At 42.9% G+C, this 16,937-nt stretch overlaps 1 pseudogene across 1 annotated transcript; it reads right to left on the bottom strand.

Annotated features, from left to right (window-relative positions):
• Positions 1 to 339: 339 nt before the first annotated feature.
• Positions 340 to 9,758, bottom strand: LOC311018787 (leiomodin-2 pseudogene; annotated as a pseudogene). Its single transcript, XR_014599291.1, has 3 exons — positions 9,450 to 9,758; positions 7,076 to 8,260; positions 340 to 939 (listed from the first exon to the last, which is right to left on the bottom strand). The product of XR_014599291.1 is annotated as a leiomodin-2 pseudogene (transcript).
• Positions 9,759 to 16,937: the final 7,179 nt, after the last annotated feature.

Below are 16,937 nucleotides of genomic sequence, written 5' to 3'. Positions count from 1 at the left end.
TTATATTTTGCTTTATAAATTATTTGTGCAGTCTTAAACTCTACCAGATCCTTAAACTTTAAGGTGTGTAATTTTAAAAATAGTATATTGGTGTGTTCATGATAACCTACATTGTTTACTATAAGAAAGGCTCTTTTTTGTGTGCTTAGTGATTGTAAGTTTGTAGTTATGAAAGATAAATTACAGTTTTACACTAACACCTGCTGGTGTTGTAGCCCTGGCCTGGTAGCTACTGCTGGTTTGTAGCCTTGGCCTGATCTGGTAACTACTGCTGGTGTTGTAGCCCTGGCCTGGCCTGGTAGCTACTGCTGGTTTTGTAGCCTTGGCCTGATCTGGTAGCTACTGCTGGTGTTGTAGCCCTGGCCTGGCCTGGTAGCTGCTGCTGGTGTCGTAGCCCTGGCCTGGCCTGGTAGCTGCTGCTGGTGTTGTAGCCCTGGCCTGGTAGCTGCTGCTGGTGTTGTAGCCTTGGCCTGGCCTGGTAGCTGCTACTGGTGTTGTAGCCTTGGCCTGGCCTAGTAGCTGCTGCTGGTGTTGTAGTCCTGGCCTGGCCTGGTAGCTGCTGCTGGTGTTGTAGCCGTGGCCTGGCCTAGCCTGGTAGCTGCTGCTGGTGTTGTAGCCCTGGCTTGGCCTGGTAGCAGCTGCTAGTGTTGTAGCCCTGGCCTGGCCTGGTAGCTGCTGCTGGTGTTGTAGCCCTGGCCTGGCCTGGTAGCTGCTGCTGGTGTGGTAGGCCTGGCTTGGCCTGGTAGCTGCTGCTGGTGTTGTAGCCGTGGCCTGGCCTGGTAGCTGCTGCTGGTGTTGTAGCCCTGGCCTGGCCTGGTAGCTGCTGCTGGTGTTGTAGCCGTGGCCTGGCCTGGCCTGGTAGCTACTGCTGGTGTGGTAGCCCTGGCTTGGCCTGGTAGCTGCTGCTGGTGTTGTAGCCCTGGCTTGGACTGGTAGCTGCTGCTGGTGTTGTAGCCCTGGCCTGGCCTGGCCTGGCAGCTGCTGCTGGTGTTGTAGCCCTGGCTTGGCCTGGTAGCTGCTGCTGGTGTTGTAGCCTTGGCCTGGCCTGGTAGCTGCTGCTTAGTTAAGCAAGTTACGGGTGAATTGTTCGTGGCTGTGTTGGTAATGCCTCAGGGCTCCAGTAGGGGGCTTCTCTCCATCACTCAATACAGACGAGAGAGCAGCATTTGTGAATTTTTCACAGAATGTTCTGCAATGTCGCCACAGAGGCGCCACAGAGGCGCCACAGAGGCGAGGCGATACGATTCTTCTTCTGTGAATGGAGCGAGGCGGAAAAGACGTGACGCAGTGAAGACGTGTTACCAGGGGGACACGCCACCGGCGGATTTAACAAACTCAAAGAAGAAGAAGAAGATAAAATGGCGGTCGCGCAACGTCTCTCTGGTTTTGCAAAGCCGGGATAGCTTGTAAACGCAGACTACGTTGAGGCGTAACGCTGCAAAGCAAAGCTCTTTATAAACGATGCAGTTGCTGCATATTTTTTTCTCTCCTTTCCGCGATTACTGCAGAATCGTCTGTGTAAAAAGGCCTTATGACTAAATGGGATCATCATTTACTAAATCAACATCATGCTATATTGAAGACTTGAAACTTTTGAGGCCATACATTTTAAAAGTAAAATGTTTACTCTCATAAAAAATCAAGTAAGAAGTAGGGTCATTTTCTCATATGCAACCAGATGAGTCGCCCCCTGATGGCCAGTAGAGGGAACTTTTTAGGAGGCTTTAAAATTACGCCTGTTATCGTGCTTCCTGTCTCCTCCCGTCACTTCCTTTCCTCCTTCACTTGCATTTCAGGTGGGAGGAGAGAAGGAAAGGAAACAAGGATGGTCAAACTGAGAATTGAAAAGATCCCAGTCTTTCTTCAGAGAGAAACCTCACATTATCTTATTATTTAAAAGACGGCAAAAATAAGCCCATTTCTCTCACATTATAATACAATAAGTGATACAATGTTTCTACTACTAGTGAGGTGACTGCGAGCCTATCTCCTCAGACAGACATGACATGTGTCTCTCAGCACTTACCAGTTGGAGCATTTCATTTTCCTCCAATTAAGCTTGAGTCTAACATTTAGGCGACGTTTTATTAAAGATGTGTAGTGTTATAATGAGGGGCTCACACTCCCTGAGGGGGAGTCCATATTTATTCTGAACAGCTGTGTAATGAACTCCAGTGACTCTTTGTGTGTTTGTAAGTCGCCTGGATTAGAAACTGACTCATATATAGCCGGAAGGGTCTGCTGTTTCTCTGCCAGCTGATATCAAATCACACTGTACTCTCTTTGTGGCATGCATAGACTGTATGAACTTACTTTCGTGGTGAAAGAGGTGTTCAGATCCTTAAGTAAAAGCCACAAAAAATGAATAAATAATACTAAATTCTGAATTCAAAATGTTAATGCATTAGTGGGCTAATCAATTTAATGTTTTTAAATACTTTGTTATGTATACTATATTTCTGGGTAGATTAAACCATAATAATATGTCATCATTTATTTAAACATTCATTCAGATTTTGTAAAGTGACTAAAGCTGTCAGATAAATGTAGTGGGGTAGAAGTAAAAAGCCGAAAATGTGAATACTCAAGTAAAGTATAAGTACCTCTAAAGTGTTCTTGAGTACAGTACTAGATTAAATGCGCAAATTTAATTTCCACCACTGCAATCTGTGGGGTTTTTTTTGTGTGTGGAGCTGTGGTCATAGTACATAGTGATGTGCAGATTCATGATTGTAGAAGTTGTAAAATGATATCTGTGATACTAGCCTGGGTTGTACTTGGTATCAGATCTGAAAGGAAATAGTGGTATGGCACATCAGTAATAATACAGTTATAGTATAAATCAGTGTACTGTAGGAAAGTGCATGAACATATTAAATAGAACTAAAAAGTATTGGCTTATTATTATTCTAATCCCAAAATAATACTAATTCACAGCTGTGTCCAAATTGATTGTACACTGTACACTAAACTGTAGGTACATGGAGAGCAATTATGATTAGGCTGTAATTCTCATTAACACCAGAAAACTAAAATGCTGGATTGATAAAAAAAATAAATAAAGAGAAAACTTTATCTTTAGTGGGTAAACACAAATGTAGTGTGTCCTTGAAGGTGGAGCCCGAGGAAAGGTCATGATAGCGTGAATCTTGTGACGTACTGTTTAATAAGAACTGACAGCACCACCACTCAGCCTTTCTTCAAACTCTTTTAACTGTTGTTATTGCATTCCCTGCCAGCTCCCCAAAAATGTCCCAACTTCACACGTGATTCTAAATGAACATGTGAACAGTTTATGGTTGCAATTGTTAGTTTCAAGTCTTCTTCAACACAGCATGATGTTCATTTAGTAAATGTTTGTCCCATTTAGTGTTAAATAGACAATAAAGCAGGTTATGCTTCTGGGCGTGGCTATTACTTAAACACTTAGGGCCCTAGTTTCGTAGACCAAGCACAGTCGGGGCGCAGCGCCCCTTCGCCACGCCGACGGGGTCTGTCCGCCTGGACTTTGCAAGTTTCGTGCACCGCGCAGGCTAGCCCAGGCACGCCTCCCGTCACTCCCACCCACGCAAGTGGGAAAGAGGGAAGAGAAGAAGGCGTGAGTGGGAGACGAGGAGGAGGCAAGGCGTGGACTGGGATTAACACAGCCGATTCAGATCTTCACCAATCAAATGAGCTCCTCTCCTCACCTTTAATGCGCCAGGCGAGGTGCAGTGCAAGTTTCGTCACTTGACAACCCAATGACAGAAGCAACGCCGCCGCTCCCACCATGCGCATCACGCGCTGTGTGTGCATATAGTCATAATAATTATAATGCTGATATAATATCACTATAGAAATTGTAGGCACATTTTAGGCATGTCTATCACAAAACAGGGTCAGAGCGCACAGCAGTAGACATAATGGTGGCGAGAACCCCGTGCCTGCACGAGCCGGCCGGGCAATTCATCATCATTATCATCACCGTCTTCATCATCTGCGCTCCACAGCTGCACCGGATTCCCCGTCCAACACCAGAACGGCGGGACACCGGGACCTCGCGTGCCGCTCAGACTAGCTGCAGCCGCGGTTCCAGCTTGCGGCAAAGTTTTGCGTTTCTGGTCCAAGTTTCAGCTTTGTTAATTCAGTCAGGCTGAGTTTCCGTTACGCGTGCCATCCGCCTTTGATCTGACGCCAGATGTGACGGGACAATCTATATAGATATAAATTCACGTGTTGATTCAATTAGTTGCATTAAGTAGTGTTTGTTGTGATTATTTATTGCATGTAAATGTGCCTGGAACTGTGGAAACCTGCCTGTGAGGTCTTGGTGACGTGTGCGCACTGCACACAGGTGAGCCAAACTGCCACTCCACGAGCTGTAATTCGCCTTGCGCCAAGAGTAGACCAAGTTGGAGCTGACGGGCTTTCGGCGCAGTCTCGGCGAGGCTTTTTGCCACGAAACTTCCGCTGCAACAAGCTGAATCTGTGACGCCTCCCCCTGCTGCTCCGCCACACCCATCTTGGCGCAGGCGATCCACCAAACTGCCAAACTGACCGTGCGCAAGGCTGCGCTGATCGAAACTTGCATTGCGCCAGCTCCGCCACCCTGTGCAACCCTGCGCTGTGCCACGAAATTAGGGCCCTTAGCTGTAAAGTTGACCGTGAATTATGGAAGCTAACTTTGTTAGCAGCTTCATACCAGAAGCCAGATGGATCCAGATTGCTGCTCGGGCTGCCGCTCTGCTGCTTGTCACATTCACTGGTTGCAAAAATGACAAAATAACAAAATCCATGATGGCTACAGCCAAAGTGAAGCCAGAGTAAAGGATTCCAATTTACAACTTGATGCTTCATCCACATGCGCGAACTGCAGGTAAGCATGTTGCTATCACCAGATGAGTGATAACTTTGTAAAGCTAATTTTCTGTAACTGATGTAGCAATAAAACATGGTGGAATTAGCTAGCTAGATAACTAGCTTTTAGCAAAATAAGAAAATTCTATATAAATCAGCTGTACACCATAAAAAGAACAAATAATCTGTCGCAAAGTGTGTGTGTGTGTGTGTGTGTGTGTGTGTGTGTGAGAGAGAGAGAGAGAGAGAGAGAGAGAGAGACATTTTAGAGTAAAGACTTAAAGATGGGTAGGGTACATTAAGGTTAGGCTTTGCATTTGGCCTGTTGTGGTTATGGTTAGACACAAGGAAATTTGTGATAGTCAAAATAATGTCCTTAAAAGTCAAAATCCCGATGAAAACCAGGCTGTGTGTGTGTTGATGGAGTGTAAAGTGCAGCTGCTGCAGTCCCCTCACGTAACAGCTCTCAGAGTGAGTGAAGCGTAATCCCTCTGTGAGCCGTCTTTATTACAGTACAGACAGAGATGATCCTCTCAGGTCACCGACATGTGAAGCATTGTATGAGCCATAATGAAGTTTTTAAGAGGGGTCGAGTGTTACAAGAAGAATCCATTTGAACAACCCACTGATGTGGGATTTACAATTTTGTAAGTATGAATGAGGGTTTGAATAGTAGAAATGAAAAAAACAATTACAGCCTCATCCTGCAGGTCTTTCTCATTTAAAATTGAGTAACTGCTGCTTTTCCATCAATCGGGATGCACTTTCTTTTTTGAAAGCTCATCATCAACATTTTACCACGGATCTATAAAACAAAGCAGAAAATCTTTTTTTTTACCAATTATAACCAAGGTAGTTATGAGTTTCTGTCAACCAAACTTTACAAGTTATTGGAAACTTCAACAAAAAACAAAAAGCAAAATCAGTGTTTGTTAAGAAACCAGACGGAAAACTGCCACAGCTTGGGGTATCAACATGCGACCGACACGGCCACACTAGCCGTTTTCAGCTGAACTCATTTACATTTTTAATAGTACATTTATCTGTAAAACATCATAAAGAAATAGTCCAGACTCAGAGGAAAAATTTAGAATAGATGCTTGTTAAAATGAAAGACTACTAGAAAAACGAAAAACAACTGAGAAGTTTTGACAAACATGCAGAACACAAAGTTTATTTGTCAACACATCGGTATTCATGGTCAGTTTCACAAAATGTGAAATCATAAAGAAATCTGTGGCTACACTGGGTGACAAGTTCAATAACATCGTGTTTCGAAATAAATAAAAAAGAATATTCCAATAGAAAGTGAAAAGAGTTCAGGTGTGATGAGCAGGTGACTTCAGTCCTGTGCTGTCACAGCATCCACCTGAAACGAGAAACATCACACATGTTAAGTTGCAGCAGACAAAAATATTTTATGATGCATGCCTGCACCTGTTTGGAGTGGTTAATGATACGCTTTAAGCCTACTCTTAAAGGGATAGTTCGGAATTTTGGACATAAGACCTATTTTCCAAGTGAGCCGGTGTGTTCGAGACGTCTGGAGACGTTTTCAAGAAATTTCATTCAGTTCTTCTAGTTGCCGAGTTCGCTTATGCTATGGCTAGCGCAAGTCAACGGTTCTTAACTAGACGGGCATTAAAACAGTCTTGCCCACTCCACAGTGCACCCTCGAACACACCGGCTCACTTGGAAAATAGGTCTTATGTCCAAAATTCCGAACTATTCCTTTAAATGTGGAAACGGCGTGTGCCTCCCTAACCAAAAGTTGAACATGGTTCACAGAAGAGGAGCTTTATTACTGAAAGCTCTGGCACCCGCTCTACTTTTGGAGACTCTAGAAATGACAAGTAATCCTGCATTCTGAGAGCGTAGTGCTCTTGTAGGACAGTCGGGTTTAATGAGCTCTAAGATATCATGGTGCCTGACCATTAAGCAAAGGATTTTAAATTAAATTCTGGATTTTCCTGTTGATTTCATGAAAGCTACTTGGGAAACTCATTTTGTTAACAATAATACTTATTTTAATCACATTGCCTAGCTCTGTTTGTGCCCTGAGATCCCTTAAAGCATTGTGAAACCACTGCCTATTGCAGTTATTATCTTACAGTGAAGAAGTCAAACTATTCATAACCTGACAAAGAATTGAGGACTGACAGAGGCTATCGTTGGGCGACAGCAGGTGTTCACTCGAACAAAACAAAAATCAGCGACAGACTCATAGGAAGGACCTTACCCTTTTTAAGGACCCAATGCTGCTCCCACGAATTGCCGCCATCAGATCATCCCGGCTCGACCTCTGCGGTGGAGGCAGACATGATGGTTCAGCTCGTTTCTTCTGCAGCGATGGCTTCAAGGCATTCTTCAGGTCTTTGAGAATATCTGCGCTCTCCTTTTCATTGGCGCCGTTCTTGAGCTTTTTTGACTTTGGCTTCCTTTGGTTTGACTGCGTCTTCGTGCCGTTTGGGCCTTCATGTTGTTTGACCATTTCAGAGATCTTCCTTGTTGGCGGGTCTAAAGAATGGGGAGGATTTCTGATCTGATTTTCAACAGCCTTAGACAATTGTGATGGCTTATTTGATGGTTTTGAACCAGTACCTTGTCCTGACACCTCTGTGGGACTCAGTTCCTGCTTCTGTTGGAGCCTCCTCTGTCGTTGTTTGTCCTGGTTGCGAGTCAGGATACTGGTAGCAGTCATCCTCGGGCCTGGGAGGTCAAACTGGTAACCAAGCTTGAGCAGAGTGGTATTTTCCCTCAGCAACTGGACCATCTCCATCTCCACCTTCCCACCGCACATGTGCCTCTGGTTGTGGAAGCGAAGTTCCACCAGGCTCCTGTTGTGCTGCAGCGCCACCAGCAGAGCCAGGATGCCTTGACCAGACACGAAGTTGGACTCAATGTTCAGGTTTTCGATGACGCAGTTTTCACGGAGCATCTTGGACACTGCAAAGGCGACCCGGTCATCGGCGTGGGTGTTGGCAAGGCTGAAAACAAGGACATGAGTGTTTGTGCACAAGGCCTCGGCAAAGCGAAGCAAGGTTTCCTGGGAAATGTCTTCAATGTTGTTGAGATTGACTTCATTCATGGTGGGGTCATCGCACAGGATCTGCTCTAGTGTTTCATCGATGATGATCGGGTTCCCACTAGCTCTGTTGCAGGTTGCGTTCAGGTTTTGGTCTGTGGTTTCAGTCCTCCACGAGCACTTTGATGGAGCATTCTTCTGAGGACATTTACTCCTGATATCCTTTTTACACTCATCTTTCGTTTCCACCTTGTCTTCCTTTGCATCATTTTTGCAAAAGGCACTAGGTGCTTTCTTTCCCTTTTGTGAAATCTTTTTCCTGTCACCATCAAGATTCTTTCTGGCACCGCTGGTGGTCAGTGTGACTTGTTCCCCTCTGCTCTTATCTGGTCGTCCCTCCTGCACACACACACAAGTTATATATATATATATATATATATATATATATATATATATAATTCCAGCAGGATAAAAATACACTTAAAATTATAGAGAACAACATAAACAACTAAGGCAATACTATTGCTAGCAGTGAATGTGTACTCAGTGATTTAGCATTGAACTTCCACAAAGTTGAAGGATTTGTGAAACAAATAGAAAATAAATAAAAAATGTTAAAGAATTGAGGCCAAGATTTCGAAGCTTTAAATCTGTAGCATGGGTGAAGCTCCCAGAACACTGGCTACTACTTTTCTCACAACACAAATGGATAGCGTCTTTTATTAGGCCGTCTTCCAAATTCCAGTCTCCAATCTGAGATGTGTACACAGTCCCCCGGCAGTATTTGAAATAGTCACTTAATTGAACTCTATGAATTCATGTAGAAACTAATTTTCCATTTGTTTCAACATGGCTTTAAAACGAATGTAATTGGAAGAATCAGACAACATTAAGCCACAAAATGAGAGTTAGGTTTCTAATACGTCGTCATACAAACTGAATCTGTTTTCTGATTTATTTATTAATTTGTTCATTTTTGGATGTCAATCAAATCGGTTCATTACTAAAAAATATTGCACATGTTGGTTATATGTTATATATATTCCAATATTAAATGCAAATCCAGATAATTAAAAAAATAAAGTTCAAATGTCCTTAATTATTACCATTTTATGATACTTCTACTCCAGTACATTGTTCTTTTCACTCGCTTATTTTAAAGCTTTAGTTACATACTTTGAAGCTTGAGATTATAAATACAAAATATCAACTTAACTATTAAGACAGCCATGTTAATATATAAGTGACGATAAAGATAAATAAACTCCACCTTGACCACCTGCAGCAATAAAACAATAATAAATACGTTTACCTCATTTATTATTAATGCTAATACTATTGTGCTTCATTTTAGTTTTGAATGCAAGACTTTTGCATGTTTTTAGTTTAATTTCCCTTCCCGGGCAGCCAATGTTTCTGCTAAAACTTGAAGCTTTCTGCTTAAAATAATCAATCGTATTCAACGTTTAGTCAACTTTTTTAGTCAAATTTACGTATGATTATGTTGTGATGTAGGGACCCGTTTTAAAACTCTCTTTGCTGCTGTAACAGCCACACACTTGCAGAGTATTGATATGCTCTCTCTCACCTGCCAAGCGATGGACTCTGTCCTCTTGTCCTTCCTCTCGTCCTTCCTCTTGTCCTCCGTCCTCTCGTCCTCCAGCAGCTTCTTGTTCTCGTCCTCCCAGTATTTCAGCAGAGCGTCCCTGTCGAAGCTCCCTGTTGGAGTTTTGGCGGTCTGGTCTTTCTGCCTCAGGCCGATGGGGACATTGTCATCGAGGTCGGCCAGCTCCCTCTCCAGCTCTTGGAGCTCTTCAGAGGACAGGGTGGCCAATAGCTTGTCTTCATCCACCTCCTCGTTCTTCTTCGGCTGCCTGCAGTACCCAAATATACTCATGGTTTTGCTGGGTTTGTTTTGGACTCTCCAAATGCTTTTATCTCTTATTCTTTGTCTTTTATATCTTATTTAATTTTTCCCTTAGTTGTTCAACCTCAGTGACTTGTCCTCCATCAGGTTCCTTCAGGTCTGTTAACAACCAGTGTTAACGAGCAGAATCCCAGCTGCCAGAGGAGCCTGATGGGGTCCTGTCTTTTTTAGGGTGTCGGGTTGGGGGGGGGGGGGGTCAATGAGATAGGCTTACTGCAGGAATGTGAGGCCTCTGAGTGGCCTGTGGTGAGAGCTCTTCAGTGACTTGTGCCTCGAAAGAAACAAAGGGAACAAGACGGTGTGGAGAGACATTAGACACAAAGCTCTGCAGCCTTACATAACATATCAGGACACAGAAACAAGTTGTGGTTGTAGTGTTGTCATGGAAATGCTTGTTCTCCCTGAGGATGGTGGGATTATGTACCGTACAGCTCCGGCTGAAAATGAGGAGGATTGATGATGTAGTGAGATGTCAGGGGTAGATTGAGTTGTCAGATTTGTTTGAAGTCATAACCCTCGACTTTCTTACATTTGGTTGACCAACAAGAAAGGTGACTGGCTTAAATCTCCACAAACAACCTGATCCTATGGGAAGGCGTATAAAAAGAACAACAAGAACATTCCTTGTCATGATAATGCATTTTTGGCTTTTTGTGTATCATTTCATGCCAGTTGTTTCTGTGAAACAGCTGTTGTTTAGGAAAAACATCCCAGTTGGGCTTAAAATAAATGCCTAAACTAAGTCAAATATAAACATCATCAGTCTGGAAAAAACATTTCAACAACTCAACGTGATGCCATTAGGCCCAAAAATACTTTCCCCCAGCAGACTTAAATTGGGAAAGTACGACGGCATATTAGGGCCACTGTCGGAAAAAAAAAAAAAAAAAACGGAGCCGATAGAGGTGGGCAATATTCTGAGATTAAAAGTCACAAATTTGCTAGTTTTAAAGTGGCAAATTTGCGACTTTAAAACTAGCAAATTTGCGAGTTTTAAAGTGGCAAATTTGCTAGTTTATTACGATGCTAACAACCGGCATTTCTGCTAGCTAACTTCGCTTCCGAATGTCGCTTTTATCTTTCTAATTAATTCATCCCAACGTGTGACGCTTTGCTAAGGCCCTTAAGGTAATGGCTGTTGATGGTTATTGTTGGTTAATTTTATATGGGCCAAATTGTTATCTTATTTGTGTTTATTGAGCAGGTAGTTTGCCTAAGCTAGCGGTAGCTTTCACTTGTTGTCATAGCAACGGCAAACATCCGGGTCAAGCTACGTGATTACTTCCTCAATGACCGCTAGCTTAGCCAAACCACCCGATCAACAAACACACATACCGTAAAATGACAATTTGGCCCATATAAAATTAACCAACACTAACCATCAAGAGCCATAACCCTAAGGACCTTAGCAAAGCATTGACACATGGGATGATTAATTAGAAAGATAAAAGCTACATTCATGGGAAGTTAGCTAGCATAAATGCCGGTTGTTAGCATCGTAATAAACTAGCAAATTTGCCACTTTAAAACTCGCAAATTTGCTAGTTTTAAAGTCGCAAATTTGCCACTTTAAAACTAGCAAATTTGTGACTTTTAATCTCAGAATATTGCCCACCTCTCTCGGCTCCGTTTTTTTTTTTTTTTTTTTTCGACAGTGGCCCTAATACGCCGTCGTAGGAAAGAGACATCCGTAAATCATTTTTTCTGAGGTGAATCAAATTCCGAACACTTAAATGAACCTTATTTAAATCATAATGTCCTAAAAGTTGTAAAATTCTCTAAAAGCTGAATTCAGAGTTAATTTCCTTCCTCCATATATGTAAATGAGCCTGAGACTAGAGGGATTTGGTTTGTGGTGCAATTTTGAAGCTTTAGTTCTGCAGTTTGGCTGTCGACCTGACAGACAGGCAGGCCATCCAATTATTTTCTCTGGCCTGACTTTTTTGATTAGACAGGGATTTTACAGTCCTGCCACGGCCACAGATGACAGTTTTTAATTTTTTTCTGTTGTCCCCTGATGGCTATTAGAAAGAACAGTTTCTTGTGTATTCTTCCGCATTGTCTTCATTTTTCAGACCCAGAATTTGCCTACTCGCTGTGAACACAAGCTAAACATTATAACCTAGTCTTCACAGCATAGGTGTTGCGATAATAATAAATAACACATGACATAACTGTGTCATGTCTGAAGTGAAAAGGCTCTGAGTGACATAACACCACTCTCATCCTACATCTGCTGTAAATTTGACCTTTTACCTGGATTATAGTTGTGTCCAAGAATAGAAACATGTTCAGTTACTAAAGAAAGGACCAAACTGACAAGTTTCCACATGTTGAACCCCATTTAATACAAAACTTGATATTGTTTCGAAATCTGTACAGTTGATTATTTCCGTGATTTTCTCCAAAAAATAAGTCAGTAACAATCAGTCATTTTAATCATGTATTCATTTCTTACATTTATTTTTTTAAAGATTATTTTCGGCTAGAGCGCCGTTCAAGCCTTTTATTATTTCATACAGACAGTGTGGAAACAGGGAGAAGACATTGCGGGAAGCTGATCCCAGGCTGGTGGGCCGAACCCGGGATTGCCGCATTGAGGACTTTGAGCCTCTGTACATGGGGCGGCTGCCCTAACCACTGCGCCACTGGCTGCCCAAATTTCTTACATTTGTCACTGTAATTCATTGGCACACATCCTTCAGAAGGATGAAACAGTCATACAGAAACAGTCATAGCAGAGGTCCTCCAATATGGCTGCTGTGTAGATTGTTATGCCACCTGAAAATAACCTGTGATATGTTCCATTCTCCTTGTTTTATTATTATACAATACTATTGTAATTATTTATTATTAATCTCTTTGCTTTGTTTTAGCACATTAGCACACCTGCTGGTTTACAGCTTCCTAAGAGCTGACCCAACTTCCAGCCGGTGTCAACAGTTTGGCGGTCGTTCAAAACAATGTGACCTCTGTCTGTTATCAGGTTCTCAGGTGACCTGCCAGGATGTGGAACAACATTGTTGTTGTCGTTTCTGTAGGTCAAGAGGTTAAATTTAGAGTCGATCTGCTTTCACTGTGTCAGCAAGAGGAAGTAGCTCAGTTGACATAATACCTCTTGGCTCTGAAGGGACCCATATTAAATCTGATTAATTGAACCCAAATCAAAGTAGGCTATATGTATTATATTATTATTATTAACTAGACACACTAACACAATGTAATATGGTTGTATTCCATGACTCATAGGCCTGCTTCAATTATAAGCAATTTCACATAAATCCTTATTTTCTTTTATTCATTTCTTTTTATTTCTTTATGTCTTTATGTATTTGTCTTAGTGGACCAGATGCAGAAGCTAGATGAGGCTCTTGTGAACATGGTTGTGAAAGACTCACAGTCTTTTTGGTGGTCCAGAGATACGAGGAGGAGACCAAGGCCAAGAGGGTAGAGGGTGTCAGCCTGACTGCTGATATGTGGACCTCTATTAATACGGATGCATATCTAGCAGTGACCTGCCATTATGTGGATGACTCTGGAACGAGGTCTCTCATGGAGGAATGGGGCATTGAAGGCAAAGTGACCTCGATTGTGACAGATGCAGGAGCTAATATGATTGCCTCTGTCAGAAGTTTAAATCTGAGACATGCAATTTGCTTGACTCATTCACTAGATTAAGTGGAGAGGAAGTCTCTTGATGCAACTCCTCCTAGAAGACCTTCGCACGAGGGCACCAAAAGTAGTCACATTCTTCAAAACCAGCAGCAAAAGAGAAGCTCAGAGAAGTGCAGGAGCAGATGAACCGTTAAGTGATGAAGCTGATTCAGGAGGTGGACACACGCTGGAACAGCACCTTCCTCATGCTTCAACCTTTTCACAGAGACAGTCAGTGTGGGCAACTCTTGCGACGCTCAGAACAGACGCGAGACCTCCTTCCTCTGAGGACTGCTTCGGCCCCTTTTACCAGGCAACAGTAGAACTGTCCGAGGAGAAGAGAGTGTCAGGGTCCAAGGTCATCCCAATGACAAAAATGTTAATGGTATGAAACAATGGGGAAAATAAACCACAACAGCTAAACTACTGGACTACTGGACATAACTTGGTGTCAGTGATGCAAAAATAAGTTTGACACTAAGGAGAACCAAACAGCACTGTGCACTTCAACATTGCTGGATCCGAGATTCTAAACCATAGGATTCTACAATCAAATGCAGGCACAGGCATCAGTAAATGACTGACTGCTGAATGCTCTCAATTAATAAGATACACACCATCTGACACACCTACAAAAGAACAGCCCTCCACATCAGCTCAACCAGCACCAACAAATGTGGAAAATACATCATCCACAGGTAATGTCTTAAAGATTTAACAGACAAAGTAAGTAAGTAAAAATGGATACAAAATGAAACCTTCCAGTACTGATGATTACCGTCGTGTTTTTCTTTCAGATAAATAACCTTTGGGAAACTCTGGACAGTGATGCTTCTGAAGCAAGGAGGGCAAGGAATACCACAGCGGATGCTACAGTGGAGGTGCAGTGCTAGATGACCGATCCACCACTGGAAATGGCTGAAATGTGTACCCTCTTCTGTTTAAACTATCAATTTTTATGCACACATCATCAAAAAAATAATGTACCTCAATAAAAATCTTGAGTGCTGTTGGGGAACTACATTTACATTTAGTTCATTTAGCAGACGCTTTTGTCCAAAGCGACTTACAATAAGTACATTTGTCAAAAGAAGGAAACAAAAAAACCACAACATATCATTGCAGATAAAGTAAGAGCTAAAAGTAGAACAAGTGTTAGGTCCTCATCTGAGTAAAGTAGTACCTCAAGAGCAACAGTGCTATGATCAGAGTGCTATAGATAAGGGTGTTTTGTTTTTGTTTTTTTTGGGGGGGGGGGGGCATTTGCAACATTTGTGTGATTTCAGCGATGGTGGTACCAGCCGGCCAGCTGAAGTAGAGGAGCGAAGTGCTCGCTTCGGGGCATGAGGTTTGACCAATGTTTGAAGGTAGATGGGTGCCGTTCCATTGATGGCCCTGAAGGCCAGTGTCATCGTCTTGAATTGGATGCGTGCTGCAACAGGGAGCCAGTGGAGGTCACGGAGGAGGGGGGTCACATGGGAGAATTTGGGTAGATTGAAGATAAGGCGTGCTGCAGCGTTCTGGATACGTTGCAATGGTTTAATCGCAGAGGCCGGGAGTCCGGCCAGGAGAGAGTTGCAGTAGTCAAGGCGGTAGATGACCAGTGCTTGGACCAGGAGTTGCGTTGCATCCTTTGTGAGGAAGGTCCGAATCCTGCGGATATTGTAGAGGGCAAATCTGCAGGATCGGGCCACAGCAGTGATGTTGGGGGTGCAGGATAGTTGGTCATCGAGGATTACACCCAGGTTCCTCGCAGTTGACGACGGCAATACTGTGATGCCCTCGACAGTGACCGACAGGTCCATGCGAGGGCAGTCTTTCCCTGGGATGAAGAGGAGTTTGGTTTTATTCAGGTTAAGCTTGAGGTGATGTGCAGTTGTCCAGACAGATGTCAGCCAGACAGTCCGAGATGCGAGTTGCAATGTGAGTGTCAGAGGTCGGGGGAAAAGAGAGGAACAGCTGGGTGTCATCTGCGTAGCAATGATAGGAGAATCCATGCGATGTGATAACAGAACCTAGTGGTCTGGTGTATAGTGAGAACAGAAGCGGTCCTAATACTGAGCCTTGAGGGACACCCGTGTCCAGAGAACAGGGTTTGGACATAGAGCCATTCCATGCGACCTGAAAGGTGCGATTTGTCAGGTATGATTGTAAACCAGGTGAGAGCAGAGTCAGTTATGCCAAGTTCAGCCTGAGTGGAGAGGAGGATTTGGTGGTTGACTGTCGAATGCAGCAGATAGGTCGAGGAGAATAAGAACTGAGGAGTGGGATGAGGCTCTGGCGTCTCGCTAGCAGACTAGCAGGAGCAGATTCGGTTATTAATAGATAATTATTAATATCAATATAATTATAGATATTAATAGGAAGATTAATATAATTATTAAATATTAAATAATAAACGGGGCACCACCCTGAAATCAGGGAAAAGATAACCCAACCTGTACTCAGTCTCAATATAAAGGGGTTTGTACTCAAATGCCAATAATTAATAACTATTAGCATATGAGTACAAACAGTTGAAGGATTTGTGAATTCTTTGCAAAGAGGTTGATATCATTCATTCTTAAACAACATCAAAAAACACAGCAGTATGTTCAAAAGGGTTTATTAACAATAAACAAAGAAACAAACCAGTCTAAGTGGCCTATCTAACTAAATACTATCCAAGATGGCCGTTGTGGGTGTCGACCTGTTAGCCCTGTGGAGCGGGGGTATTCTTTGTTGGAGGCTGTGTGGTCCTGCCTGGAGAACAAGTTTCTACATACGTGTATAATTAGTATAATATATGTAGTGCCGTTAGGCAAGTTGAATTAGTGAGCATGCAAACTGTGTTCTAGATCACTAACAACTGAACTAAGGTTACACACTTAATTAAACAATACATCAAATAGAAAATCACTTGGACACATTAATGTCATCACATACAGTTTCTGTCCTAAGCTATGCCCAGATCGTACCTGTCCTTGAAGAAGGGTTGGTTGTTCCTCTGAAGAAAGGTTGCTGTCTTCAGGTTCCTGGGGAAAGTTGCTGTCCTTGGAGTTGTGGATGGAGGAATGTTACGTCCCTGGTCTAGGGGAACCTAGACGCAACACAAATGTGCCCCCCCCCCCACTCTACCACTCCCAAGAAAGACCAGCTTCACGTAAAACATTCATTTACCATTCAGTTTGGCAGTTTATTTGGTTCAGAGGTGAGCAATGCCCAAAACAACAAACATAATCACTAGTAAGCCCTATTCTTACCTAAGGAGAAACATAACAGTAAAACAAATGACAGGCTGCTTACCTAGCCTAACTAAAAACAGGAGAAAAGATGCAGCTCACAAACAAAAAGGGCTTCTCCCTCCTACTTAACTGCTTTAGTAGTCAGTGCTCAATTTACAGTGATGTACAATACAAAACCATTAACAATACTCTAAAGTCACACCATACTAAATGGTTAATCCACACACACACACACGCACACAGCTCGTATTTGAACCTGTGAGCTCTCCCG

This window comes from Eutrigla gurnardus, assembly GCF_963514095.1.
Source record: "Eutrigla gurnardus genome assembly, chromosome: 9".
NCBI lineage: Eukaryota > Metazoa > Chordata > Actinopteri > Perciformes > Triglidae > Eutrigla > Eutrigla gurnardus.
The sequence above is the reverse complement of the archived record's forward strand: the minus strand, read 5'-3'. Positions and strand labels throughout refer to the sequence as shown.